The 27,776-nt window shown below is 42.4% G+C and overlaps 1 long non-coding RNA gene across 1 annotated transcript; it reads right to left on the minus strand.

Moving 5' to 3' along the window:
- Positions 1-414: 414 nt before the first annotated feature.
- On the minus strand, positions 415-27,473 carry LOC122937727. Its single transcript, XR_006389903.1, has 4 exons — positions 27,397-27,473; positions 19,505-19,551; positions 13,591-13,621; positions 415-913 (listed from the first exon to the last, which is right to left on the minus strand). It is a non-coding gene; the product is annotated as an uncharacterized LOC122937727 (long non-coding RNA).
- Between the last annotated feature and the right edge of the window lie 303 nt (positions 27,474-27,776).

The raw sequence follows: 27,776 nt of genomic DNA on the forward strand, positions 1-27,776 counted from the left end.
AATGCCTTATTTCTATTGTTCTGCACTTGAGTTCTTCCAGTAAAGAAGTACACTGCAAACCCTTACTCTCTGGACTTATTTTCTATTGGGGTGCACCACGCCTTACCATCCCTTCCAGAGAGCAGCAACATATGTTGACACCTCGACAGTGTCTGATGGACCCAGTGTAGTGTTGAGGCCATCCCAACACTTTTTATTTTAAAAAAGAGTCTATTGAAGAATTTAGATTATTTCTTACTTCTTAAACTGGACATTCACCTTTTATGTGTAAATTCTTATAATTTCAATAAAAACAAGCTAAAAAAAAGTGTTTAATGTTTATTATGCATATTTACGGTTCCATTTTTGTAAATTGTAAATTTTGTGCTTTAAATGTGATTTAGTTATTTTTAGACATATTTACCCCATCAGAGATCTTTCAATATACAGAAAAAATGTGCAGGTATCTGTTAGGGTTGACAGGCATAAATGTTGGACATACAAGTCGAAAGCTGCCAGTATAAAAACATCATCCCCCGCTTAGCAGTGCCAAGCTTACGGGAATTGGCAAATGAAGCCCCTTCCTGTTGTCAGCACATTAATCAGCATTCATCAAGCAGAAGAGGTTAAAAATCCAGGGTCGGTCAAGAGCACATAAGGGTGGCTATCGGTATCAGCCTTCTTTCAGAAAGGTAATGGGTGGGCACAGCTTCTGTATCCTGGATCATAACCAGCCATCCCACACACGTGACCCTTACCACAATTTATTTTTACATGACTTTGGGATAAGGAGTTAAAATTACACATCTCGCTGATGACTCCATTAGGTGCCTCAGTTGTAGATTCTATTAAATATTCCTGATAAAATGACAGACACCTGATGGGACCCATTATAGACAATGAGGTATGACCGGTGATGTTGGTATCTGTGCTCCTATGACAGAACAGAAAAACAGAATGTCAGACACAAATGTGAACAAAGTCTTAGTTTTAAGGTAGGGAGGATTTACCTAATGGCAGTTTCTTCTTTCCTGGACTACACATAGACATAGCATCGAGATTGCCTAGCTATTCTGGCAGAGACATAGTAATGGCCAAAAATGTGTTTGCTAAAGTTCACTTAATGGAAGAACATACAATTAGGTAGTCATGCTGGAGTCCTATTTGTGTCTTCTAAGCCTTTATCTGTTCATATTTTTCCTCCGGAGATTAGTCCATTCAGTGATTGCTGCACAGTGTGATCTATGTTGGTCTCACTGCAATGAATGATGTTCATCGAAAAGTATTTTGACATCATCAGCATTAATATACATTTTCTTAATGCATGTTACAAGTTCTGGTGACATTTGATTTTGAGCACCCCCATAGTGAACACAGAAACCCCACTGAACGACTGTGTCATTTTTTATAGCTCTGATGCAATAGTATGTGGCAGTTTCTGCAGTGGACTTTGCAGGAGGTGGCATCAAACAGAGCTTTTAAACCAGCAGTAATGACTTTGCAGATTCTCTGAGTACTACCCCTACTACCAGCATAATTTGCGCCTGTCATTTGCTTCATCACCTCTAACCAAAATGAAATATATGCCCATTCTCTCTGGCAGCCCAGCAGCACGCCACTTTTAACTTTGCTTCAAGAAGTGGGAAAAGATAGGACATTTGTAGGACGGAGATTGTAAGAAAGATAACACCTTCTGCAACCAGACAGTCACAACATATAACATTTCTCTCCTCTTTATGTATCTCTAAATAGAATATCGGAGTCTGGTGTGACAAATGGCAAGCTGTTTCTTTCCCCCCGATCCGCACTCGTGTTTATAAACATGCTCGCCACACGTGCAGAATCCATGAATGATATAATAGGACGTGACACCACAAATGAACATGTTGCTTGGAACAGAGGGTCCATTATATGTGGTAATTTATCAATTTATCCTTTCAAAAATATTCTAAAATGAATTGTAATATGTTGTGTACAGAGATCCTCATTACACTTTCTTACTGTAATATACAGTAAAACTTAAAAGGGTTGTTTAGCTTTGGGGACTTTCTGTTGGACCTGTTGAAAAACTCATACTGACCTGCTCTCGGCGCTCTGTTCAGGCTACCTGCCACAGCAGTCTTCTGGTCCCCGTCCTGTAAACCTCTGGGTGGAGAGGGTCATGTGTGCTTCTGTAGCTAATGACTGGCCTAAGTAGGGGTGACGGATCCTCAAACATCACTGCTGGGTTATGGGCCGCTGAAGCAAGCCCTTGGCTGCAGCGTTGCATTTGACCCTGTCTATCTGGGGAAGTTTACAGAGAAATGGAACCGAGTGGCAGGGAGCAGGTAATTATGATTTATTCAACAGGTGCAACACAACACAGTAATGTGTTAAAAAAATCTTCTGAAAACAGCTAAGCATGGTTACTCGGCTATTTCCAGAACTGCCATATAAGTGAATGGAGAGAGATGCTTATGTGCTGCAACCTCACCATTCATAGCAACTGGTCCTGCACCTATCAGACATGTATGGCATACCTTGCTTGAGAAAGACCGGGAGCGGTCGAAACAGTTGCAATTCCTTGCTGTTGTATGGAATAAATCCACTTTATTCACCATCACCTGAAGAGTGCTGCGGATTTCTTTATATATTACTATTTTGACTGTGGATCATCGGCCAGGATCCCGATCTGCTGGCACCAACATTACCGGGATATAAGGTACAATATATGGACTTTCCAAATTGGCTTTTTCTTTGGATATAGTAGTGCTGCCGGACTCACTTTACTGGCATACCTTGTGGATATGCCATAAATATTTACTTGGGAATAACCCTTTAATTAACTATAAGAATACTAATGTCACTAGATGCTGTTAGAGAAAAACAGATTACTTTACCCCTGGTTTGTCTGTACCTTAAATTTATAGTCCAGTTTTGGAAGATATATATATATATATATATTAGATTTAGCGACTCGCCCTCTTTTTTTGTTATGGATAAAGGTGCTCTGTCTTTATGACTCATCCTGTCAATCTTAAATAGTTATATTCTAAATATAGACAGGCACACTACACTTGGAACAACCTAGAACAAAAAGTTAGTCATATATTTGTATTTATTTATTGGTCAATAAAATATTAAAAATAAAAAAATTTCAGCCATGGAAAATTTGTGATAAAAATTTGCAGTTAGAATATTCGTGATCTACACTACTCATGAACAGCGCCATCTATTGGTTTCATAGTCTTATGACAATGGCGCTGTTCATGAGTAGTGTAGATCACGAATATTCTAATCGCAAATTTTTATCGTAAATTTTCCATACAAAAGGCAACACTAATAGTCTTGTCATAAGACTCATAGTCTAATAGTCTTGTCATGAGCCTATGAAACCAATAGATGGCGCTGTTCATGAGTCATGAACAGCGCCAACTATTGGTTTTATAGTCTTATGACAAGACTAATAGTCTTGTCATAAGACTACGAAACCAATAGGTGGCGCTGTTCATGAGTAGTATAGATCGCACATTTTTATGTCTTTCCCATATGTCCATGTTTATACAAATGAGTTTTTACATGACATAACTATATAGAAAGGTTATGGAATATTATGTTAGGACAATCAGAAAACTTTTTGTCACCCTAATGATATTGATCTTGGTGTGCAGGTCCACCCAAGCCATTCAACAGATCTGAAGTAACTTTGAGACTTACTGGCTCTCTGTCAGATCAGAGCTGGTTTGGAATGTCTCATAGTGCACAAGACTGCCATAGTAAGGTATGCTGACTCAGCCTGTTATCTGTCTCATGGATAGATTGATGGCTTGCACATACCTGGCTTTTGGCATATAGCCTTTGTGTGGTTGTCTATTTTATATCGCAGATAATAGGAGTCCAAGACGCATCCAGCTATCCTCTTAATGCTGTTTCCAAGCCATTTTGATGGGGTTTCCATCAATTTCTAAACTATTTTTGTGAACCAGACACACTCTTCTCTTCCGAGCAGGGGGTGGCTGCGGTTCTCCCATTGACTTCCATTGTGCTCAGATGCTCGGTAGAGCACACGAGCATACCGTTGTGATGGACCCAAGCAGACGTGCACTTTGGTGCTCGATCAATACTATATCTGACATAAAATCAGAATAAACTTTTCCTGTTTTAGTCAATTTGGATTACCATAATTATTCATTTTTGCCAAAAGCCAGAATAAAGAGAGAGAGAATGTTTTAAGGCATTTTTATTACTTTCTGCAAAGTCAAGTTTACATACATTTTATTAATATTTGGTACCATTGCCCTTAAACTGTATGACTTGGGTGAAACGTTTTGGATATCCTTCCACAAGCTTCTCACAATAGTTGGTTGGAATTTGGGCCCACTCATCCTGACAAAACTGGTGTAACTGATCCATGTTTGTTGGCTGCCCTGCTCGCACCTGCCGTTTCAGCTTTGCCCATAACTTTTCAATAGGGTGGAGATCAGGGCTTTATGATGGCCACTCCAAAACATTGACTTTGTTATCCTTAAGCCACTTTGTAACCAGTTTGGCAGTATACTTCGGGTCATTGTCCATTTGGAAGACCCATTTCCGCCCAAGCTTTAACTTCCTGGCTGATGTCTTGAGATGTTGCTTCAGTATTTCCACATAATCTTCTTTCCTCATGATGCCATCTATTTTGTGAAGTGAACCAGACCCTTCTGCAGCAAAACAACCCCACAACATGATGCTGCCACCCCACTGTTTCACAGTTGGGATGGTGTTCTTAGGCTTCCAAGCTTCTCCCTTTTTCCTCCAAACGTAACGATGGTCATTATGGCCCAAAAGTTCTATTTTAGTTTTGTCAGACCACAGGGTTTGTCTCCAAAAATGTAGGTCTTTGTTCCTGTGTGCATTTGCAAACATTAATCTGGATTTTTTTTTTTATTATGTTTTTGTTTTTTAACAAAAAACAGGGGGTAACAAGGTACCAGGGTATAGGCACGCAGGCCTGCATAGGAACTCAAATAAGTACATTATTGTTTAGCATGAAGAGTTGCACAAGGTCAAGTCATACATTTTATACACCATAGAAAGTACTATAGATAATACCTAATCAGCAAAGGTGTGTTTGTGGGGGAGGCAGGGGCATGGTATTCAGCAAGATTGAAGCATCTGTGGGCGGGATCATACAGACGTGTCGGCTGGAGAGGACACCCATTCCCATTAAGGACATTATCTATAGGGGGCGAGTTGAGCGAGTTTGTGCGTACAGCCGCCAACCCCAGGGGGTAAGTAACCAGCCCAATGATCACCGTAGCAGAAGGCTGTCAAGAAAGTGAACTAACGAGGCAAAGCCCCAGAGCATCAAGTAGATGTCCTCAGGCGAGACTCGGTTACTTATGAGGGTCTCTGTAAGCCGACCATATGAGCCACTTCTTGAGAAAGGTTCCATGGGACCGCATCTCCCACGAAGAAAGCTCTTCAAATCTATGAAGTTGATCTATTTTTTGAAACCAGTTTTCAATAGTCGGGACATGGGATTGTAGCCAATGCCTGGGAAGCAAGAGGCGAGCAGCAATTAGCATTTGAGTAAACACGTATGGCAGTTTTGCCGCATGTACTGCTGGAGGGATGGAAAGGAGAGCTAGCTGAGGTGAGATGGGAATAGAGGTCCTACAAATCATGTTTGACTGAGCAAAGATCTCCGTCCACCATTTGTAAATAGGGGGACAGGACCACCATATATGGAAAAAAGTTCCCTTCTCCCCATGGCACCTCCAGCAGACGTCAGAGGCTGAAGCAGAATACAGTGATGTCTTGTCAGGGGTATTATACCATCTGGTGAGGATCTTGTAGTTGTTTTCCTGGATTCGTACGCAGCGGGAGGCACCATGGGGAGAGCACAGCAGTCGGGACAAACTGCTAAAATCTGGATTTTTTATGTTTCTTTTGGAGTAATGGCTTTTTCCTGGCAGAGTTGCCTTTCAGCCCATGTTGATACAGTACTCGTTTCACTGTGGATATTGACACAATCTTACCAGTTTCCGCCATCATCTTCACAAGGTCTTTTGCTTTTGTTCTTGGGTTGATATGCACATGTCGGGCCAAAGCACGTTCATCTCAGGGGCACAGAACCAGTGTCATTAGCACCCCCTGTATAGACGCACCACTGCATATGAGGTTGAGCATTTCCTGCTTTTTAATACCACGCCAATCTGTAGTTTGTATATTGCATTTTTTAGAGGTGTAGAAACTCCTAGTCTGAATGTGCCTTTATTTCCATCCACAGGCAGCATTTTGGGTGGGGCTCAGAGCTCTTTCCCTCCTTCCATTGTATGCATGGTCACACGCTGGAGCTTACTGGGAGATTGCTGTGAGTCAGACCTTTTGCTCCTGTAATTCGCCCACTGGCTCCTGGTATTGCCCATAAGACCCAGGTAGGTTTAGCCTTAGGTCCCGAGCTACTTGAGAAACCTAGGCGCGGTGCTACGGCTCAGACATGTCCTCCAAGTAGGATATTTTGGCTAATCTCTAAGTTTTACACCAGTATGAGGGTTAGTAAGACCGCAGAGTGCACCTGTCTTTGTTTTTGTTATATTATTTTTACTGTGTATCACATCCACACATTTGCTATCTTGCGTAGGATGTCCTTTGTGGTACTTGTGGACCACAAGTGCAGGATCTTCCTCCCTGTATAGTACTTCCTGCTTTTTAATACCACGCCAATCTGTAGTTTGTATATTGAAATTGCACCCAAGGTTGAGCCAGACTTGTGAAAGTCACAATTCTCTTTGTGATATCTTGACTGGTTTCTTTAGACTTTCCCATGATGCTACACAAAGAAGCAATGTGTTTTAGGTGTGCATTTAAATACACCCACAGGTGTGTCTCTAATTAAGGGCTCATTCAGACGGCCGTATGCGGATCCGTTTTTTTGCGGATTAGATGCTGTCCCATTCATTTCTATGGGGCCCATTTCATTCATTGCACGGCTCAGCAAAAAAATGAAACATGTCCGATCCTTGTCAGTGAAAATCAGGACATGGCCCTATTGAAGTCTATGGATCAGGAAAAAAACGGAATGCAATCCGTTTTTTTGCGGACATGCTGAACTGTCCGCAAAAAAAACAGATCCGCATTTTTGCGGACAGCATACGGCCGTCTGAATGAGCCCTAACTCCGATGTTGGCAGCAAACCTAATAGAAGATTCCAAAAACATGACATCATCATTTAGGCAGTCCAGAATTGCTTAAAGGCATAGTAATCTTAGTGTATGTAAACTTTTGACATTGCAGAAAGTAATAAAAATGCCTTAAAACATTCTCTCTGTCATTATTCTAGCAAATAATAATTATTATGGTAATCCTAATTGACCAAAAACAGGAACGGTTTATTCTGATTTCATGTCAGTGTATGTAAACTTCTGGTTTCAACTGTATTTTAGATTGTCTTCACCTCCCACAAAGCAATCAGTAGGGAAATGCCACATATAATCCCTATCTAATGCATATGTTTCTTGCGATGTAATTGGAAGCAATTTTGAAGTCCAGTATTATACTGATATTTAAATATTGTCTCTGTAGTTTAAAAATAGAACTTATATAATGATATAGTGTTTCCTTCTTTCCAGGGTAATAAGATACTCAACGTCACTGTGCAAACAGTCACTTCCAATAGATGCTTTGTATTGCTATGCAAGTATATCATTATTAGTATACTGATTTCTGAATCTCCTGAATCTCTGTAGTTGCCCTTCTTCTTAAATAATAACAGACCATACTTATTTTTTTTATTATGGCCACTGAAGAAGAAGTCAGCGCAACTCCGAAACGCGTCTGGTAATATTGGCAAATAACTTGCTGCTCAACCTTAAAAATGCTGATCTACAATACTTCTCTGTTTCTTGGCTTTCGCTAAACTTGTTCTGAAGAATGCTACAGTACCGTAAATGCTGCTAGCTGCTCACACTCCTGTCTAGCATTAACTAGAGGAAAGAGTGCAAGCATAGCATTAATATTACACATTAATATTAAGGACAGGTAACATATAAAATCCTATCACTAGCGTTGGCCTGTTGGCCAACTGCACATATGTTGGTCACTGCACATATTCTTATGTGAATCCAGCCATAATGTGTGCAAAGGCAGCCATCACACCCGGGCCCAAAGTCTCTCTACCACATAAGAAGAGCCCAGTTTTATAAATGATTGGTAAATTATAATATGATTGGTGCAGATTGTGCACTGGGGCTCATAAGCTTTGCATCTGTCAGCAAGATCAAGCCTATTAAACCAGGCCTGGGTTGATCATGTTGAGTTAAACGATCCCTTAGTAGTTATAATCAGTGGCTCTGCTGTAGAGAAATCTGCACTTAAATTCATACACTAATTAAGTGTTCGAAGCACTGGGGGGCTGGACTAACCCCTCAGAGCAACGCTTCACCACCGCCTTTCCCCCTTAGCCACTCCCCCCTTCCTTTGAGTGATAGGGCCAGACATCCTCACTGTCCTCACTGAATGTTGTATCTGCACATGCTCAGTTCACATCTTGGCATTGGGGAAGGTGTACATTGGGCTAGGCAGGAAGACAGGGAGGATGCCTGGCTCTGTCACTCAAAGGGAGCGGCAGTGCTCTGAGGAGTTTATTCCTGGCCCTCAGTGCTCCAAACACCTAATTAGCATATGTACTGTATTAGAGTGAAGATTTCTCTACAACGGAGCCACTGATTTCAACTACTTAGGGATCGTTTACCTCAGCATGATCAACCCTAACAGGCCATATGCCTGGTTTAATACATAGGTTTACTCATGCTGACAGATGCTCTTTAAGCATCTTGCAGCACCTGTGGGATTGCCTTTACTTAAAGCGGTTGGCCCATCTCACACATTGGTGGCATATCGCTAGGACATGCCACCAATGTCAGATAGGTGCAGTTGCCACCCCTAGGACAGGGCCCCTAAAGTGAATGATGGTGCACCACGCAAGTGCAGCCACCCTCGATTTACTGCTATGGTAGCTATGAAAAGAGCCGAAGGGAATGGAGAGCGCACTGTGCAAGCGCCGCCACTTTTCCATTCACTTCAATGGTAGTCCTGGAAATAGACAGGACAGCACTCGGCAAGAAAGATGAGGGCCACAAGAACAAGCCAGCCCTACCTTCAGCATGTTGTCTGGACTTTCTCTAATAAAGACCCCTATAGTGCCACCAGTAGTGTGTACCTGGCCAGTCGCAGTGAGGAGGGCTCCGGGGGGGGGGGCATCGGCCCACCGGGAAAATTCCCTGTAGTGTCTATGACCAATCCGCCCCTGGCCAACAGCAGGTTCCCAAAGCAATAATCTGTTATTTTACTTAATTCATCAAACTGTTTTTAGCTTGGTAACTTGTCTTATTTATTTTTAGAGGTAAAACACTACAGATTTCACAAATTACCCCAATTTTTTTTTAATAAGAAACTGACAATAGAAAGTTTTTTAGAAGCGGCCTGATATTTAGCTCTGCTGATTCAGGTATACCGGCCGTAATGTAACGCTCCATTTAGTTGTCCATCCAATTACCATCCTCGGGCAGGCACAGGAATGGTAGAGATGTAAAATATAAATGTATTTATGTAGATATAAATAGATAAGTCAGCTGGAGCGCTCACAAGTCTTAAACAGATTACTGGAGATATTAAGAGCGAGTATAAATTACACTGAAGCTCTGGCCTTGATAAAGGTCTCTTAACAAGCCAGAAATGCCAACGTAATTTATCCATCTTTCATAAATCGACTCCCCTGTTTTATGCCTGTGAGTGTTCGGGCAAGCTGTCTATGGATTATTAATTACTTCCAATTAATATTTACTGTAAGGTTTTAATAAAATAAAAATAAAAAACGCTTGCACGGCTAGTTTCTTCAGATCACAGAAATCCTTGGCCGCATTTGCAGATGGAGCAGAATTTATTGTAGCGGCTGATAGGCCATGGGAAGGTATTGCGTGGAGATTCTCTGCTATTTTCTGACACGTCTCAAGATTAATTCGGAAGTAACTAGCCGACGTTATTGAAATTAATTGGAAGAGACAGGCTGTGCCATGATGTGCTGCTCACTGCTATCGTGTTTTACTCCATCTGCACGCTGATAACAGAACAGAAAGTGATATGCCAAGCAAAGGATTTTTTCCTCTTCATTAAGAATGATAAACTGCATTATATTTTCCCATTGGATAATGATGATTTATATCACAACGTCCATCAATGTTTTCACCTTTGTGATTTAAAGAGGACCTGTCACCGCTCCTGACTTATCTATTTTATCGGCAACAGTACAGGCACCTCCCTTGTAATAGCATTTCTGGATTCTGCACTTCTATACTTATGACTTTATGATGTGCCATTCCTTTATTATTCCTGCTAAAAGTTCTGAATTAATTACTTGCAGATGGGTGTTACCAGTCGGGGGTGTGCACAGTCAGTGCTGCCAGTGTCAGGGGTAATGTGCCGCAGCTTGAAGGGGTATGTGGGAGGGCCTTCCTAACCTTCGACTGGATCGCCGTCCTTAAGTCATACAGTTGAATGCCGCTGTGGGGCATGGGGGCGATGTCTCCCTGCCCTGACATTCACTCGGATAGGCCACAGACACTAGGCCTGAAACCTATTAGAGGCAGTGGGATGATGTCATCATCATCCTGACCGCCTAAGCGGGGCCTCAAGCAGCTTAGGACGCAGGCCAGAAGAGGCCTGTGTCCTGCACCACCTTGGAGACCTTGGCATGGAGCTGAGTTTTTGGGTTTGTTATTTTTATTTGGGATCATTCTTTGGGCCACTGTAGGGGAGTCGTTATTATAAATGGGATGGCCCTATGGGGACATTATTAATACAAGTATGGGTGCAATTTTGTCTTATGGCACACATTATAAGTGGCCATTTTTATCTTATGGTACACATTATAAGGGAGCATTAGTACTACTGGGGCACTTTAAGAGGGCATTATTTGCTACTTGTGGTCCTACAAGGGGCCATTAGTACTACTGGGAGGACTATAAGGTGGAATTATCATTACTGGGTTACTATAATGGGGCATTTTTTCTACATGTGGCACTATAAGAGTGCATTAGTAATACTGGGGGCACTATAAAGGGGCATTTTTTTTCTACTGGTGGCATTGTAAAGGGATTTTTAGCACTACAGGCATCACTATAAGTTTTTTTTTCTACTGAGGACACTATAATTAGGAATTTATTTCTGTTGGCACACATTATGGGAGTTTTATTACTACTGGTGGCGCTATAAGGGGGCATTTGTTTTCTACTTGGACACATTATGGATGCGTTATTACTACTGGGATTGTTCTGTCCTCATACACGTTCACACAGTGTGCAGTCTGACATTCAGCATAAACCATTCCTGTCTTCCAAATAAAAGGACTGTTCTTTGTTTGGTAAAACTACAAGAATACAAATAGCAAGTATAAGTATAAAGTATAGATAGCATGTACTATAACATTTGCATTAACACTGAAGCACATGATAAAATGGCTGTCTGTACATAAGATTACATGTCTAGCTAATAGTAATAACAACTCCATGAGTAACTGTGTGGAGCACCCTGCCACAGTATTAGCTTAGCACAATTTTTGGAGGGGAGACACTGTTTACAGCACTATTACTCTCAGTGGCACTATTTGCTGGACACAATTATCTTTGAGGCCACTGTGTGTCAATAAATATTGAAAGGGGGGCTATCTGTGTGGTACTAGTATTTTTAAGGGGACTATCTTTTTCTACAGTATAATATTGGGAAGCACAATGGGGGTGGATGATAAAAAAGTAGGAACTTAAGAAGTCTGTGAGACAAACTTTGCAGAGACAAGACATGGCTGAAAAGTCATCATGGTGGTCTGGTCCAAATGGAGAAGATAAAGAAAGAGAACATCAGAGGAGACGTCACAGATGTAAGAGGTATGTGGTGCTGTATTCTCCTGTATGTTTGAAAATGTGGAATCTAATTTAAAAAGTAATGTAGTGTCTGTCATTTTGACTGGAAGATTAGTTGCGCTATTCTTTCTGTCAAATCTGAAGGAACTGCTGACAGAAGCCTGACTATCACAGACACATGATGATAGGCTTTTTTTGCTAACATTTATCACTGTTAGCTTCTTCGGGGGTACTTTTTGTCGCAATTCTTGTCACTAGGAGGTACGTAGCATGAAAAGGTCAAGAACCACTGGTCTAGAACATCATTACTGCCCCCAATCATTTTCAATATCTTATCTGGGTACAACCTTCTCTAGCTGCCTCCCTGCACCAGAGGTGAATGAAAAAGAGAACCACCGCACACTCACGGGTTATATCCAAAATAAAATTATTTATTTTTTGACAAGTCTTCCAAGGAAGCAAAATTACAAGGAACAATTGCCGATAATTAGACTGTGACTGTTTTCTTGACGTTTCGGTCACAATAGGACCTTGGTCACAAGAGTCACAAAAAAAAAAGGAATGAATTAGTGATAAGGGAAGAGGGTGGGATTCAAGTAGAGAGCAAAATTAAATGTCTAAGAGGAAGGATAAATTTGTATACGGTAACAATAGGTGTAGCCTATATGTGGAGTAGAGAGGCTATGGACCATGTTGGAGCTACATCGGATATCCTAAGCTAGAGTCTTGGAGAATGGAATATTCTGGTAAAGGTTTAGCTAAATCTCAAGAAAAATTAGATTTAATAATGGAGCATAGGGGATAGGAGATAGTAATAGTACAAAATACATGATAATAGTACATAATAGCACATAATAATAGAGTAGAAAATATGCATAATTATAAATTCATAATATGTACAAGTCAGAGACAAACATCATGGTAGTGAGTGAGGAGTAGTATAAGATCTGAGGAAATATATAAACAGCCTTATAAGAATGAGGAACTAGCAATCCATAGGTAATATGTGGGTAATATGCAGATGGTAATAAGTATATTGGTGGTTGAGTGGAAAGGGCAGCAGCCTCAGTGCCGACAGAAAGGTTTAAGGAGGCTTACCAGAGATAGGAGACAAGGTGGTACCCGTGGCACAGCGTGTCAGCGCTGCTGGGAAGCTGGAGGCTAGTGTGACGCCTGGCGTGGCATCTATAAGGCCACGTTTGGGACTGAAACTCGTGAAATCCGCAGAGTCTTGCGAGATTTCATGCGCTTCAGAGTATGTGGTGGCGTGATGATCTCGAGATCTTGTAGAATCTTACAGAAGAGGAAGTGGCCATATTGGAGAAGGGAGGGAGAGTAAAAAGGAGGGCAAAGTTATGTTGATGTGTGGAACGAATATAGAATAAAGAAGGGAGTTGTATGAAAGAGCTGATGAGAACAAGGAATGTAGTAAATAAGTGAATAATCTAAATGTTGTGGAAGAGAGGGGATAAATGAATGTGAGGGGCATGTATGTGAAAGTGGGATGTGTATGTGGTGTAGTGTAAACGTGTAAGTATAGTGTGGAATGAGTATGTGTATGTGTGGTGTGAGGAGGGGAGGTAGGATGAGTGTGTGTAGTGTGTGACAAGTGTGATGTGTGAAAGGAGAGAAAGAAAGAAGAGTGTGTGGCATTATGTGTGATGTGTGACATGTGTGATGTGTGAGAGAAGGGAAAGAGAGTGGAAGGGGGTTGCCGGTCTGGGGTGCATACTACCTTTGGGAGGTCCCACGGGAGATCATTGGGTCTGAAAAGAAAGTGTCATAAGTTAGTGAAGAAAATAAACAAATACATGCAATGCATTATACAGGTACTGTGGAATCAGCAAAATTGTTTAGACATACAATTTTGTTCAAAATAATAGCAGTCAGACATCACTAACCTGATCAATCACTGTTTTTGGTAGAAATGTTATTTCTACCTGGCATAAAATTTACTAGCAGGTGTTGTAGAGGAATAGAAATCCAACAGACCAAACAGTCATGACATGCATGTTGCTGATTCTGTGTAATTGAATCACTAATTGAAAGGGGCATGTTCAAAATAATAGCAGTGTGGAGTTCAATGAGTGAGGTCATTCATTCTTTGAAAAACAGGTGACAATTATTGCCCTTATTTAAAGAAGGAAGGCAGAAAATGTACATGCTGGTTACAGTGCATTTCTCTCTGAAATTCAGAGGAAAGTGGGTAGTTTCAGGCATTGTTCAGAAGAACAGTGCACCTTGATTAAAAAGTTGATTGGAGAGGGGAAAACATATAAAGAAGTGCAGAAAATGATATGCTGCTCAGGTAAAATGATCGCAAATGCTTTAAAATGGCAACTAAATCCTGAAAGACGTGGAAGAAAGCGAAAAACTACCACTCAAATGGATAGAAGAATAGCCAAAATGGCAAGGACTCAGCCAACAATCAGCTCCAGGAAGATCAATGAAGGTCTAAAGTTACCTGTGAGTACTGTTACAATTAGAAGACGCCTATGTGAAGCCAAGCTATCAGCAAGAAGCCCCCACAAAGTCCCACTGTTGAAAAAAAGACATGTGCTGAAGAGGTTACAATTTGCCAAAGAGCACATTGACCGGCCTAAAGAGACATTTTGTGGACTGATGAAAGTAAGATTGTTCTTTTTGGGTCTAGTGGCCGGAGACAGTTTGTCAGACGACCCCCAAACACTGAATTCAAGCCACAGTACACTGTGAAGACAGTGAAGCATGGTGGTGCAAGCATCATGATATGGGGATGTTCTCATACTACGGTGTTGTCCCTATTTATCGCATACCAGGGATCATGGATCAGTTTACCCCTGCCCTGGGAGGCCCACCCGTTTACCTCATCATGATATGGGGATGTTTCTCATACTACGGTGTAGGGCCTATTTATCGCATACCAGGGATCATGGCTCAGTTTGAATACATCAGAATACTTGAAGAGGTCATGCTGCCTTATGCTGAAGAGGAAATGCCCTTGAAATGGGTGTTCCAGCAAGACAACGACCCCAAACACACCAGTAAACGTGCAACATCTTGGTTCCAGACCAACAAGATTGATGTTATGGAGAGGCCAGCCCAATCCCGGATCTTAATCCAATAGAAAACTTGTGGGGTGTCATCAAAAATGCAGTTTAGAGAAGAAATAGAGAACTGTGGAATGTAGTCCAATCATCCTGGGCTGATATACCTGTTCACAGGTGACAGAAGTTGGTTGACTCGATGCAACACAGATGTACAGCAGTTCTCAGAAACAGTGGTTGTACAACTAAATATTAGTTAAGTGATTCAAAGGCAAGCAAAATCTTCAAACATTTTACAGTTTATTTAGTGAATGTTTGAGTTTGTAAAGAAGAATACAAACACTGCAATTTTTTTTAACTGTTTAATATTCACTTTTCTTCAATTTCTTTAGAGGAACAACACAAATTTGATATATTTTTCTTCATGTTTTGATTTGGAATAGAATGGGTAGTGTTCCCAATGCATTTGCGTGTATGAAGATAGAAGCTATTAGAAGGATTTTGAGCTTTATTTACTTTTTACACACTGCTATTATTTTGAACACAACTGTAAGGATTGGTTAAGGCCCGGTTAAGGCCTTTCGGGGACAGGCTTTAAAGCGTGTGGATCCAAAATGCTTCATGTTCCTTTAGTAGACGTATGGGGTTTCCGCCATGTCGTGGGCGTCGTACTTTTTCAATCATTTGGAATTTAAGTTGTGCAATATTCACCTTTTATGATGTTAGAGCAGCAACTGCAATGAAGGCAAGGGAATTTGCCGTGACATTGAGTTTTGAGGAAGGTTTGTCTTGGTTCTGGTGTTTGGCTGCCTATGTCGGCAGTTTACCCTGAGATTGGGGGATCTTTTAAGGCACATAAGGGGTGGAGTTTGGAAAGGTGGGAAAAACTGTTTTAAAGGGAACCTGTCACCGGGATTTTGTGTATAGAGCTGAGGACATGGGTTGCTAGATGGCCGCTAGCACATCCGCAATACCCAGTCCCCATAGCTCTGTGTGCTTTTATTGTGTAAAAAATGCAAATTAACCTGAGATGAGTCCTGTCCTTGACTCATCTCAGGGACAGGACTCATCTCTGGTTAATTTGCATTTTTTACACAATAAAAGCACAGAGAGCTATGGGGACTGGGTATTGCAGATGTGCTAGCGGCCATCTAGCAACCCATGTCCTCAGCTCTATACACAAAATCCCGGTGACAGGTTCCCTTTAAGTACTGGGCAGTGTTTCTTGATTATATGTTCGATGGTGGGCATCAGAGGGTGGTAGATGTATATGAAGGGGACCTGTTCGGTTGTTTCTTTGGTGGGTTTAGTCTGAGGTGGTGTATAGGCTATCTCTTTGTCCAGTAGGTTTTTTGGATAGCCTCTTTTGAGGAACCATGGTTTGGAGTTGTTCATGGTTTGGAGTTGTGCTTTACAGTTCTGGGGATCGGAGACAATACGGTTAATGCGGTGGATTTGTGATCGTGGAAGAGAGTTTTTGGTAGAGGCGGGGTGGCAGCTAGAGTTATGGAGGAGTCTGTAGTGATCAGCAAGTTTGGTGTATAGGTCAGTACTAATGTTGCCCATGTTGTCTTTTAGAACCTTTGTATCCAGGAAACTGATGCAAGCTGTATCATAATTTAAGGTAAATTGTAGTTCTGGTCTTGGGAGGTTGAGTAAATGTGTAAATTCAAGTAAAAAGATATCATCTATGAATCTGAACCAGCAGGTAGCAAATTGTTTGAAGAGGTGTAATGGATATATGTATGTTTCCTCGAAGTGGGCCATGTATCCATTGGCATAGGGCGGTGCCACGTTCGCTCCCATTGCAGTCCCACATGTCTGTAAGTAAAAAGTATCACCATAAAGGAAAAAGTTGTCTCTTAGGACGATATCGAGGAGTTCGAGTGTAAGTTGAATTATGTTGGAATCGTAGGTTGAATGTTCTAAAAGTGATTTTGTGGAGAGAATGCCTTTTTCGTGTTTGATACTGGTGTACAAGCTGTTAACATCAAAGGTAACTAGGATGCTATCTGGAGTTACTGGTATGAGCTCTCTGAGTTTCTTGAGGAAATGATTAGTGTCTAATATGTATGATTTGGCCTTCTGGGTGAGGGGAGTGAGGATCTTTTCGAGGAAGATGGAAACTGGGGCCAGAATCGAATCGGTTGATGCAACCATTGGGCGTCCGGGTGGTTTTTGCAAGGATTTATGTATTTTGGGTAGGATATATATCACGGTTGTTGTTGGATGGTGGTTGGTGAGAAATTCAACTGTCTTTTAATCAATGGTGCCACATGTGAGGTGTTTATCGAGAACTAATTGGATCTTATGGCGGATTGTTGGTGGAGGGTCATTTTGTAGGATAATGTACAAACCGTATTCCAAAAAAGTTGGGACACTAAACAAATTGTGAATAAAAACTGAATGCAATGATGTGGAGATGGCAAATGTCAATATTTTATTTGTAATAGAACGTAGATGACAGATCAAACGTTTAATCCGAATAAATGTATCATTTTAAAGGAAAAATACGTTGATTCAAATTTTCACGGTGTCAACAAATCCCCAAAAAGTTGGGACAAGTAGCAATAAGAGGCTGGAAAAAGTAAATTTGATCATAACGAAGAGCTGGAAGACCAATTAACACTAATTAGGTCAATTGGCAACATGATTGGGTATAAAAAGAGCTTCTCAGAGTGGCAGTGTCTCTCAGAAGCCAAGATGGGTAGAGGATCACCAATTCCCACAATGTTGCGCAGAAAGATAGTGGAGCAATATCAGAAAGGTGTTACCCAGCGAAAAATTGCAAATACTTTGCATCTATCATCATCAACTGTGCATAACATCATCCGAAGATTCTGAGAATCTGGAACAATCTCTGTGCGTAAGGGTCAAGGCCGTAAAACCATACTGGATGCCAGTGATCTCCGGGCCCTTAAACTGCACCACAAACAGGAATGCTACTGTAAAGGAAATCTCAGAATGGGCTCAGGAATACTTCCAGAAACCATTGTCAGTGAACACAATCCACAGTGCCATCCGCCGTTGCCAGCTGAAACTCTACAGTGCAAAGAAGAAGCCATTTCTAAGCAAGATCCACAAGCTCAGGCGTTTTCACTGGGCCAGGGATCATTTAAAATGGAGTGTGGCAAAATGGAAGACTGTTCTGTGGTCAGACGAATCACGATTCGAAGTTCTTTTTGGAAATCTGGGACGCCATGTCATCCGGACCAAAGAGGACAAGGACAACCCAAGTTGTTATCAACGCTCAGTTCAGAAGCCTGCATCTCTGATGGTATGGGGTTGCATGAGTGCGTGTGGCATGGGCAGCTTGCATGTCTGGAAAGGCACCATCAATGCAGAAAAGTATATTCAGGTTCTAGAACAACATATGCTCCCATCCAGACGTCATCTCTTTCAGGGAAGACCCTGCATTTTTCAACAAGATAATGCCAGACCACATTCTGCATCAATCACAACATCATGGCTGCGTAGGAGAAGGATCCGGGTACTGAAATGGCCAGTCTGCAGTCCAGATCTTTCACCTATAGAGAACATTTGGCGCATCATAAAGAGGAAGGTGCAACAAAGAAGGCCCAAGACGATTGAACAGTTAGAGGCCTGTATTAGACAAGAATGGGAGAGCATTCCTATTTCTAAACTTGAGAAACTGGTCTCCTCGGTCCCCAGACGTCTGTTGAGTGTTGTAAGAAGAAGGGGAGATGCCACACAGTGGTGAAAATGGCCTTGTCCCAACTTTTTGGGGATTTGTTGACACCATGAAATTCTGATTCAACATATTTTTCCCTCAAAATTTTACATTTTCTCAGTTTAAACTTTTGTTCCGTGATTTATGTTCTATTCTGAATAAAATATTAGAAGTTGGCACCTCCACATCATTGCATTCAGTTTTTATTCACGATTTGTATAGTGTCCCAACTTTTTTGGAATCCAGTTTTTATGTGTTAGTGTCAGCTTACTGGCGTTCCAGTTCTTCTTTGTAGTCCTTGGTATTAAGGACTACTATTGCACCCTGCCCCAGGGGGGCAGCAACGGAAGTCGCACCACAAGTTTATTTTCTAGTACAGCAAGATTATGTGAGAAAACCTTTTTCACATATTTACCAACTAATTCACCAGAGCAAGAGATGCTCTTTGTAGACAATTTTTGTTCTGGCTATTCGTAGGCTCAGTATTTCAGAGTAGGGCATTTGAAAATGTGTTTTCTAAAGCAGACAACCCCTATGTTATATTAGTAGGCCATACAATGATATCAGTAAAACTATAGCAATGATTTTATACAGTAAGCTTAAAATACTATGGTGTACATGGTTCAATTATGAAGAGCAACCTATGAACCATGCAATTCTGATACGTCACTGAATTATTAATTCCTTATTATCATTAATAAAGTCTAAAATAAGAAATTACCATACTGGGTATTTTTTTCATGATTAAAACCGCATGTACTCTGCATAAGAACATAATAAACTGAGCAACTCAAGAGGCAGTTTCAAATTTGAAAAACCACAGGAGGTACAAGTTCAGTACATTTTACTGCAATATTTAATAGCTTTGCAATCATTTATAGATGAATTTCTAAATGAAAGTACATTTCCTCCTGTATTAAAAGAAAACTTACCAGTCAAATTCTTCCTTGTCTGTTTCTATCACTTGTGATACCTGTTTCTAAAAAAAACAATATGGACACTATTACAGCACCAGTAGGGTTATGTTAAATTTTCCTGGACTCAAACATAGCAGTGGTGAGGCTATAGACCTCTCTGTCACCAGGGGCCGAATGGGAACCTAAAGTGGCCCTGGAAAAAAAAAAAAAAGTGGTGGCATGTTGTAGATGGGTCCAATTTGACAGAAGGCGAGGCCTACATAAGTAGTTGGGGCAAGCAATACTGTAGTGCAACACAAAAAACACCTCAACAGAACCAAATACGACAGTCCAGCTAATATAAACTACTGCCACCCCACCTGCAGTATTCAACTGTATTGCCGTCTTGAGGACGACAATACAGTTGAATGCAGATGGGGACCTATGGTCTCCAGCCAGGTGCAGAAGTATCTGATGCACCTAGCATTAATTAATGCTGAGAGCCTCAGATCACTATATACTCAGAGAAGGACTTGGGCTACCCCCTGGTCATCGCCCCACTGGGAAATTTCCTTGTAGAGTCTATGGCCAGTCCACACTTGTCTGTCACACAAAAAGGGATATGTGATAATTAAGGGCCCCGTTACAATTTTTCATTGAAGCCCAGGAGCTACTACTTAACTAGTTTGACTTTAGAATTCGAGAAAAGCTGTGCTCTGTAATGGCAGTTATTTCCTCTTGTCTTGACAGAATGACTCAAGGGTGTATAAGGGGATCTGTGGATGGCACTGTTTAGGGGGATCTGTGGATGGCACTGTTATGGGGAGGGGGATCTGTGGATGGCACTGTTTAGGGGGGATCTGTGGATGGTACTGTTTAGGGGGATCTGTGGATGACACTGTTATAAGGAGGGGGATCTGTGGATGACACTGTCATGGGGTGGATCTGTGGATGACATAAGATGCTATGTAGTGTGATCCATAGATCCCCCCATAGCAGTGTCATCCACTGATCCCCCTCCCCATAACAGTGCCATCCACAGATCCCCCTTCCCATAACAGTGCCATTCACAGATACCCCTCCCCATAACAGTGCCATCCACAGATCCCCCTCCCCATAACAGTGCCATTCACAGATCCCCCTCCCCATAACAGTGCCATCCACAGATCCCCCTCCCCATAACAGTGCCATTCACAGATCCCCCCTCCTCATAACAGTGCCATCCACAGATCCCAGTCAGTTCCCTGGACTGGAGAAGATTGTCTTGAAGACAGGGAGGGCTGGGCATTCAGGGGTAGTCTTATACGGAGAGTATAGCCCAAACTCTATATTTTAAATGGAAAAGTTGGGGGTCATCTTATACGCCCAGTCATCTTATATGCCGGAAAATACGGTACTTATTGGGGAGAAGGTCCAGAGTAATCCAATGGTGAGTGAAAGGCTAGACCCATATAGTCTATTCTTTCCTCTTCGTTAGGACTCCACTAAAACAATGGTGTTTTTCTACTGGGACATTTTTTAGTTGCAGTAAGTAGAGATTATTCAATGATTTAAGAAGGTGAGAAGGGAATATATTATCTCAAATTATTATTTAACCACTTCAGCCCCGCTAGCTGAAACCCCCTTCATGACCAGAGCACTTTTTACACTTCGGCACTACACTCCTTTCACCGTTTATCGCTCGGTCATGCAACTTACCACCCAAATGAATTTTACCTCCTTTTCTTCTCACTAATAGAGCTTTCATTTGGTGGTATTTTATTGCTGCTGACATTTTTACTTTTTTTGTTATTAATCGAAATGTAACGATTTTTTTGCAAAAAAATGACATTTTTCACTTTCAGCTGTAAAATTTTGCAAAAAAAACGACATCCATATATAAATTTTTCGCTAAATTTATAGTTCTACATGTCTTTGATAAAAAAAAAATGTTTGGGCAAAAAAAAAATGGTTTGGGTAAAAGTTATAGCGTTATGCTGGCAATCGCAAGGCATCACCAACATTGACAAACTTATAAGCACGCAAACACGAATGGTTAAACCACTCCAGGACTTGCAGAAGGAATACCCACACATAGTTTTTCCCTTTTTTCCCATACTTACAAGCAAAAAGCTATATCAATGAAGTGATTCCTGCCTTGACGGAACGTGAGTGGAGTCCATACTTTAAAAAATGGTTCTCGAATCCCAACGAGGGGAAGAAACAAATTTCAACAAATTACAAATTCCTCCATGTACCAATTGACTATTCCACATCCACAGTTCCCATGACTAGATGGCAGACAGAGGTACCACAAGCCACCCCATCAGTGATACTCCGGGCACTGGAATTCTCATACAAACATTTACCTGTAGCAAGATACACAGAGATGATCCTACAAATCTGTCATAGATCATATCTGACTCCGAGAAGGGGGTTTAGAATGGGTATATATGACACCACCAATTTCTTTAAATGCGGGACTTTGGACGCTGGACTTTACCATTGTCTATGGGACTGTCCAATGATAAGAAAGTTCTGGGACAGAGTCATCACCTTCACTAACGCACACTTGACCAATTTTACCCCACGCGACCCACTTTGGGCGCTGTTCGGTTATTTGGATAAGGACAAATACAACTGCACCCCAGGATGTAAGAAACTGCTACACTTTGTGGCAGCGGCGGGCACCAAGGCAATTTTGCAAGTCTGGCTTCAGCCCACAATTCCCCCTTTTAAATTATTCTTGGAGAAACTATCTTATATCATGCGCATGGACTGGGTGGAGGCGTCACACCAAAAAGACAAAAAAGTAGAACATTTCTTTCAGGTGTGGGAAAGCTTTATTAATATACTGCCGTTACATATCCGTAAGGCCATACACGAATGCTTTTCGGGGACCACATGGTTTCTGCAACAGATGACAGCTGGCGAAGAACCGGTTCTACTATCCTGATTGGGGGGTGGGGGGGGATCATTGAGCCCAAACAGTCCCGAGCATCTCCGTTTTTGTTCTAGCCTTTTCTTTATTTGTCTGTGTCGTTCTCTAATTCACTACTACAGGGTACAATAGGAATGAGACAATATCAGGGCATCTACCCCGGGAGCCCACTGGGGATCATATCAGTCTATAATATTAAGGCTCTCTCGGGGATGGCGGCTATTGTATCCCACGGAGGCGGACGGCTAATACTGACAGCTTAGTTGGGTTTTTGTCAGCCTCTGTATGTTCATGGACACTACAACTGGTAACTTTGCACTTGTAAGAATGGATACCAATGGTAGCAGTGCGACACTGCCTTTGTTTGTATGTTTATTCTTTAAATATTTGAAAACTTAATAAAAACAGTTAAAGGATAAAAAGTTATAGCGTTTACAAACTATGGTACAAAAATGTGAATTTCTGCTTTTTGAAGCAGCTCTGACTTTCTGAGCACCTGTCATGTTTCCTGAGGTTCTACAATGCCCAAACAGTAGAAAAACCCCACAAATGACCCCATTTCGGAAAGTAGACACCCTAAGGTATTCGCTGATGGGCATAGTGAGTTCATAGAACTTTTTATTTTTTGTCACAAGTTAGCGGAAAATGATGATGATTTTTTATTTTAATTTTTTTCTTACAAAGTCTCATATTCCACTAACTTGCGACAAAAAATAAAAAATTCTAGGAACTCGCCATGCCCCTCACGGAATACCTTGGGGTGTCTTCTTTCCAAAATGGGGTCACTTGTGGGGTAGTTATACTGCCCTGGCAATTTAGGGGCCCAAATGTGTGAGAAGAACTTTGCAATCAAAATGTGTAAAAAATGACCGGTGAAATCCGAAAGGTGCACTTTGGAATATGTGCCCCTTTGCCCACCTTGGCTGCAAAAAAGTGTCACACATCTGGTATCGCCGTACTCAGGAGAAGTTGGGGAATGTGTTTTGTGGTGTTATTTTACATATACCCATGCTAAGTGAGAGAAATATCTTGGCAAAAGACAACTTATCCCATTTTTTTATACAAAGTTGGCATTTGACCAAGATATTTTTCTCACCCAGCATGGGTATATGTAAAATGACACCCCAAAACACATTCCCCAACTTCTCCTGAGTACGGCGATACCAGATGTGTGACACTTTTTTGCAGCCAAGGTGGGCAAAGGGGCACATATTCCAAAGTGCACCTTTCGGATTTCGCAGGCCATTTTTTACACATTTTGATTGCAAGGTACTTCTCACACATTTGGGCCCCTAAATTGCCAGGGCAGTATAACTACGCCACAAGTGACCCCATTTTGGAAATAAGACACCCCAAGGTATTCCGTGAGGGGCACGGCGAGTTCCTAGAAATTTTTTATTTTTTGTCGCAAGTTAGTGGAATATGAGACTTTGTAAGGAAAAAAGAAAAAAAAAGAAAAATCATCATTTTCCGCTAACTTGTGACAAAAAATAAAAAATTCTAGGAACTCGCCGTGCCCCTCACGGAATACCTTGGGGTGTCTTCTTTCCAAAATGGGGTCACTTGTGGCGTAGTTATACTGCCCTGGCAATTTAGGGGCCCAAATGTGTGAGAAGTACCTTGCAATCAAAATCTGTAAAAAATGGCCTGTGAAATCCGAAAGGTGCTCTTTGGAATATGTGCCCCTTTGCCCACCTTGGCTGCAAAAAAGTGTCACACATCTGGTATCGCCGTACTCAGGAGAAGTTGGGGAATGTGTTTTGGAGTGTCATTTTACATATAACCATGCTGGGTGAGAGAAATATCTTGGCAAAAGATAACTTTTCCCATTTTTTTATACAAAGTTGGCATTTGACCAAGATATTTTTCTCACCCAGCATGGGTATATGTAAAATGACACCCCAAAACACATTGCCCAACTTCTCCTGAGCACGGCGATACCAGATGTGTGACACTTTTCTGCAGCCTAGATGCGCAAAGGTGCCCAAATTCCTTTTAGGAGGGCATTTTTAGACATTTGGATCCCAGACTTCTTCTCACGCTTTAGGGCCCCTAAAAAGCCAGGGCAGTATAAATACCCCACATGTGACTCCACTTTGGAAAGAAGACACCCCGAGGTATTCAATGAGGGGCCTGGCGAGTTCATAGAAATTTTTTTTTTTTTTGCATAAGTTAGCGGATATTGATTTTTTTTGTTTTTTTCTCACAAAGTCTTACTTTCCGCTAACTTAGGACAAAAATTTCAATCTTTCATGGAGTCAATATGCCCCTCACGGAATACCTTGGGGTGTCTTCTTTCCGAAATGGGGTCACATGTGGGGTATTTATACTGCCCTGGCTTTTTAGGGGCCCTAAAGCGTGAGAAGAAGTCTGGAATATAAATGTCTAAAAATGTTTACGCATTTGGATTCTGTGAGGGGTATGGTGAGTTCATGTGAGATTTTATTTTTTGACACAAGTTCGTGGAATATGAGACTTTGTAAGAAAAAACAAAAACAAAAACAAACAAAAAATTTCCGCTAACTTGGGCCAAAAAAATGTCTGAATGGAGCCTTACAGGGGGGGGTGATCAATGACAGGGGGGTGATCAATGACAGGGGGGTGATCAATGACAGGGGGGCGATCACCCATATAGACTCCCGGATCACCCCCCTGTCATTGATCACCCCCCTGGTAAGGCTCCATTCAGACGTCCGTATGATTTTTACGGATCCATGGATCGGATCCGCAAAACACATGCGGACGTCTGAATGGAGCCTTACAGGGGGGTGATCAATGACAGGGGGGTGATCAATGACAGGGGGGTGATCACCCATATAGACTCCCTGATCACCCCCCTGTCATTGATCACCCCCCTGTAAGGCTCCATTCAGACGTCCGTATGATTTTTACGGATCCATGGATCGGATCCGCAAAACACATGCGGACGTCTGAATGGAGCCTTACAGGGGGGTTATCAATGACAGGGGGTGATCAGGGTGATCACCCCCCTGTCACTGATCACCCCCCCTGTAAGGCTCCATTCAGACGTCCGTATGATTTTTACGGATCCATGGATACATGGATCGGATCCGCAAAACACATGCGGACGTCTGAATGGAGCCTTACAGGGGGGTGATCAATGACAGGCGGGTGATCAATGACAGGGGGTGATCAGGGAGTGTATATGGGTGATCACCCGCCTGTCATTGATCACCCCCCTGTAAGGCTCCATTCAGACGTCCGCATGTGTTTTGCGGATCCGATCCATGTATCCATGGATCCGTAAAAATCATGCGGACGTCTGAATGGAGCCTTACAGGGGGGTGATCAATGACAGGGGGTGATCAGGGAGTGTATATGGGTGATCACCCGCCTGTCATTGATCACCCCCCTGTAAGGCTCCATTCAGACGTCCGCATGTGTTTTGCGGATCCGATCCATGTATCCATGGATCCGTAAAAATCATACAGACGTCTAAATGGAGCCTTACAGGGGGGTGATCAATGACAGGGGGGTGATCAATGACAGGGGGTTATCAGGGAGTGTATATGGGTGATCACCCGCCTGTCATTGATCACCCCCCCTGTAAGGCTCCATTCAGACGTCCGCATGTGTTTTGCGGATCCGATCCATGTATCCGTGGATCCGTAAAAATCATACGGACGTCTGAACGGAGCCTGACAGGGGGGTGATCAATGACAGGGGGGTGATCAGGGAGTTTATATGGGGTGATCATGGGTGATCAGGGGTTTATAAGGGGTTAATAAGTGACGGGGGGGGTGTAGTGTAGTGTGGGGTTTGGTGCGACTGTACTGAGCTACCTGAGTCCTCTGGTGGTCGATCCTAGCAAAAGGGACCACCAGAGGACCAGGTAGCAGGTATATTAGACGCTGTTATCAAAACAGCGTCTAATATACCTGTTAGGGGTTAAAAAATTCGGATCTCCAGCCTGCCAGCGAGCGATCGCCGCTGGCAGGCTGGAGATCCACTCGCTTACCTTCCGTTCCTGTGAGCGCGCGCGCCTGTGTGCGCGCGTTCACAGGAAATCCCGGCCCTCGCGAGATGACGCGTATATGCGTCGTTGAGTGCAGGGCTGCCGCCTCCAGACCGCACATCTGCGTTAGGCGGTCCGGAGGCGGTTAAAGTATCCTACTGAAAACTGCCATATATTTACATGGTGCAGACAGGAAGTGGTTAAGGGGTTTATCCAACGGGTTAGGCAGGGATGGCCAACCTGCGGCTCTCCAGCTGTTATAAAACTACAATTCCCACAATGCCCTGCTGTAGGCTGATAGCTGTAGGCAGTCTGGGCATGATGGGAGTTGTAATTTTGCAACAGCTGGAGAGCCGCAGGTTGGCCATCCCTGGGTTAGGGCATAAGTGTCTGATCGACGGGGATCCAACTGATGGGAACCAGACTGATCATAAGAAAATAGGCCTGTGAGTGGAGGCAGCAAGTTGACTTGTATTATAGTCATCCATCTAGCTTTCTCAGTTAGAATTACTTGTACAAGAAATCTCCGGCATTAAATATTCATGGTTCCTGCTTCAGTCATGGTAGTAAGATGTTGATAGCTATAGACAATTTTCTTCTAGAAATCTTGAGTTCTACTCCTGACCTTCTATTGCATGTTCCTTTGACACATACCACCTACCTAAACATTGTTGCACCCTTTCCAGGCAACAGTATTCTCTAATGGCAGTGGTCTTTTCAGCAGGATATTGCACCCTTCATCACTGCAAAAATTGCTCAGGAAATGTTTGAGGAACATGACCAAATTCCCCAGATCTCAATTTGTGCTTCTGAGGGATACACAGAAAAAACAAGTCTGATCCATGTATGGCTGGCGTTAGGGGGGGGACAAACTGGGCAATTGCCCAGGGCCCCCATCCTCTAAGAGGCCCCCTGCTTCAGTGCTGCTGTTCATCTGAACGTCCCTGGAATCGGACGGGCGGACAGCTGAAAAGCTGCACTCTACAATGCAGTGTAAGGCCCCATCCCTGTACACATAACACAAGTCATTACCACAGTGCCGCTCTGCAAACTGACAGCTCCGAACACCAGCAACACTCTTCTACTGTAGCTGTAGAGCCTGCCATGATGTCACCTGCAGGAGGCGGAGCTCAGCAGAGAAGGGGGGGGGGGGGTGAAGGACCTGCTATGACCTTACCATCATGTGACCAAAACAGGAACTAAGCAGTGCAGAAAAGTAATGAAGAAGAAGACCAGTGTTGCATGTAAAGAAGTGAAGGATTCAATGTAAGTGCCAAGTGTTGGGAGTTGTAGTCCTCTCCTCTTATACCTCCTGTTATGTAATATCAGAGTACATTACAAGATGATGTATGAGAAGATGACTAAAACTCCCAGCATGTCCAGCTTGTTATGTAATACCAGGGTACATTACA

This window comes from Bufo gargarizans, chromosome 5 (assembly GCF_014858855.1).
Source record: "Bufo gargarizans isolate SCDJY-AF-19 chromosome 5, ASM1485885v1, whole genome shotgun sequence".
Lineage (NCBI taxonomy): Eukaryota > Metazoa > Chordata > Amphibia > Anura > Bufonidae > Bufo > Bufo gargarizans.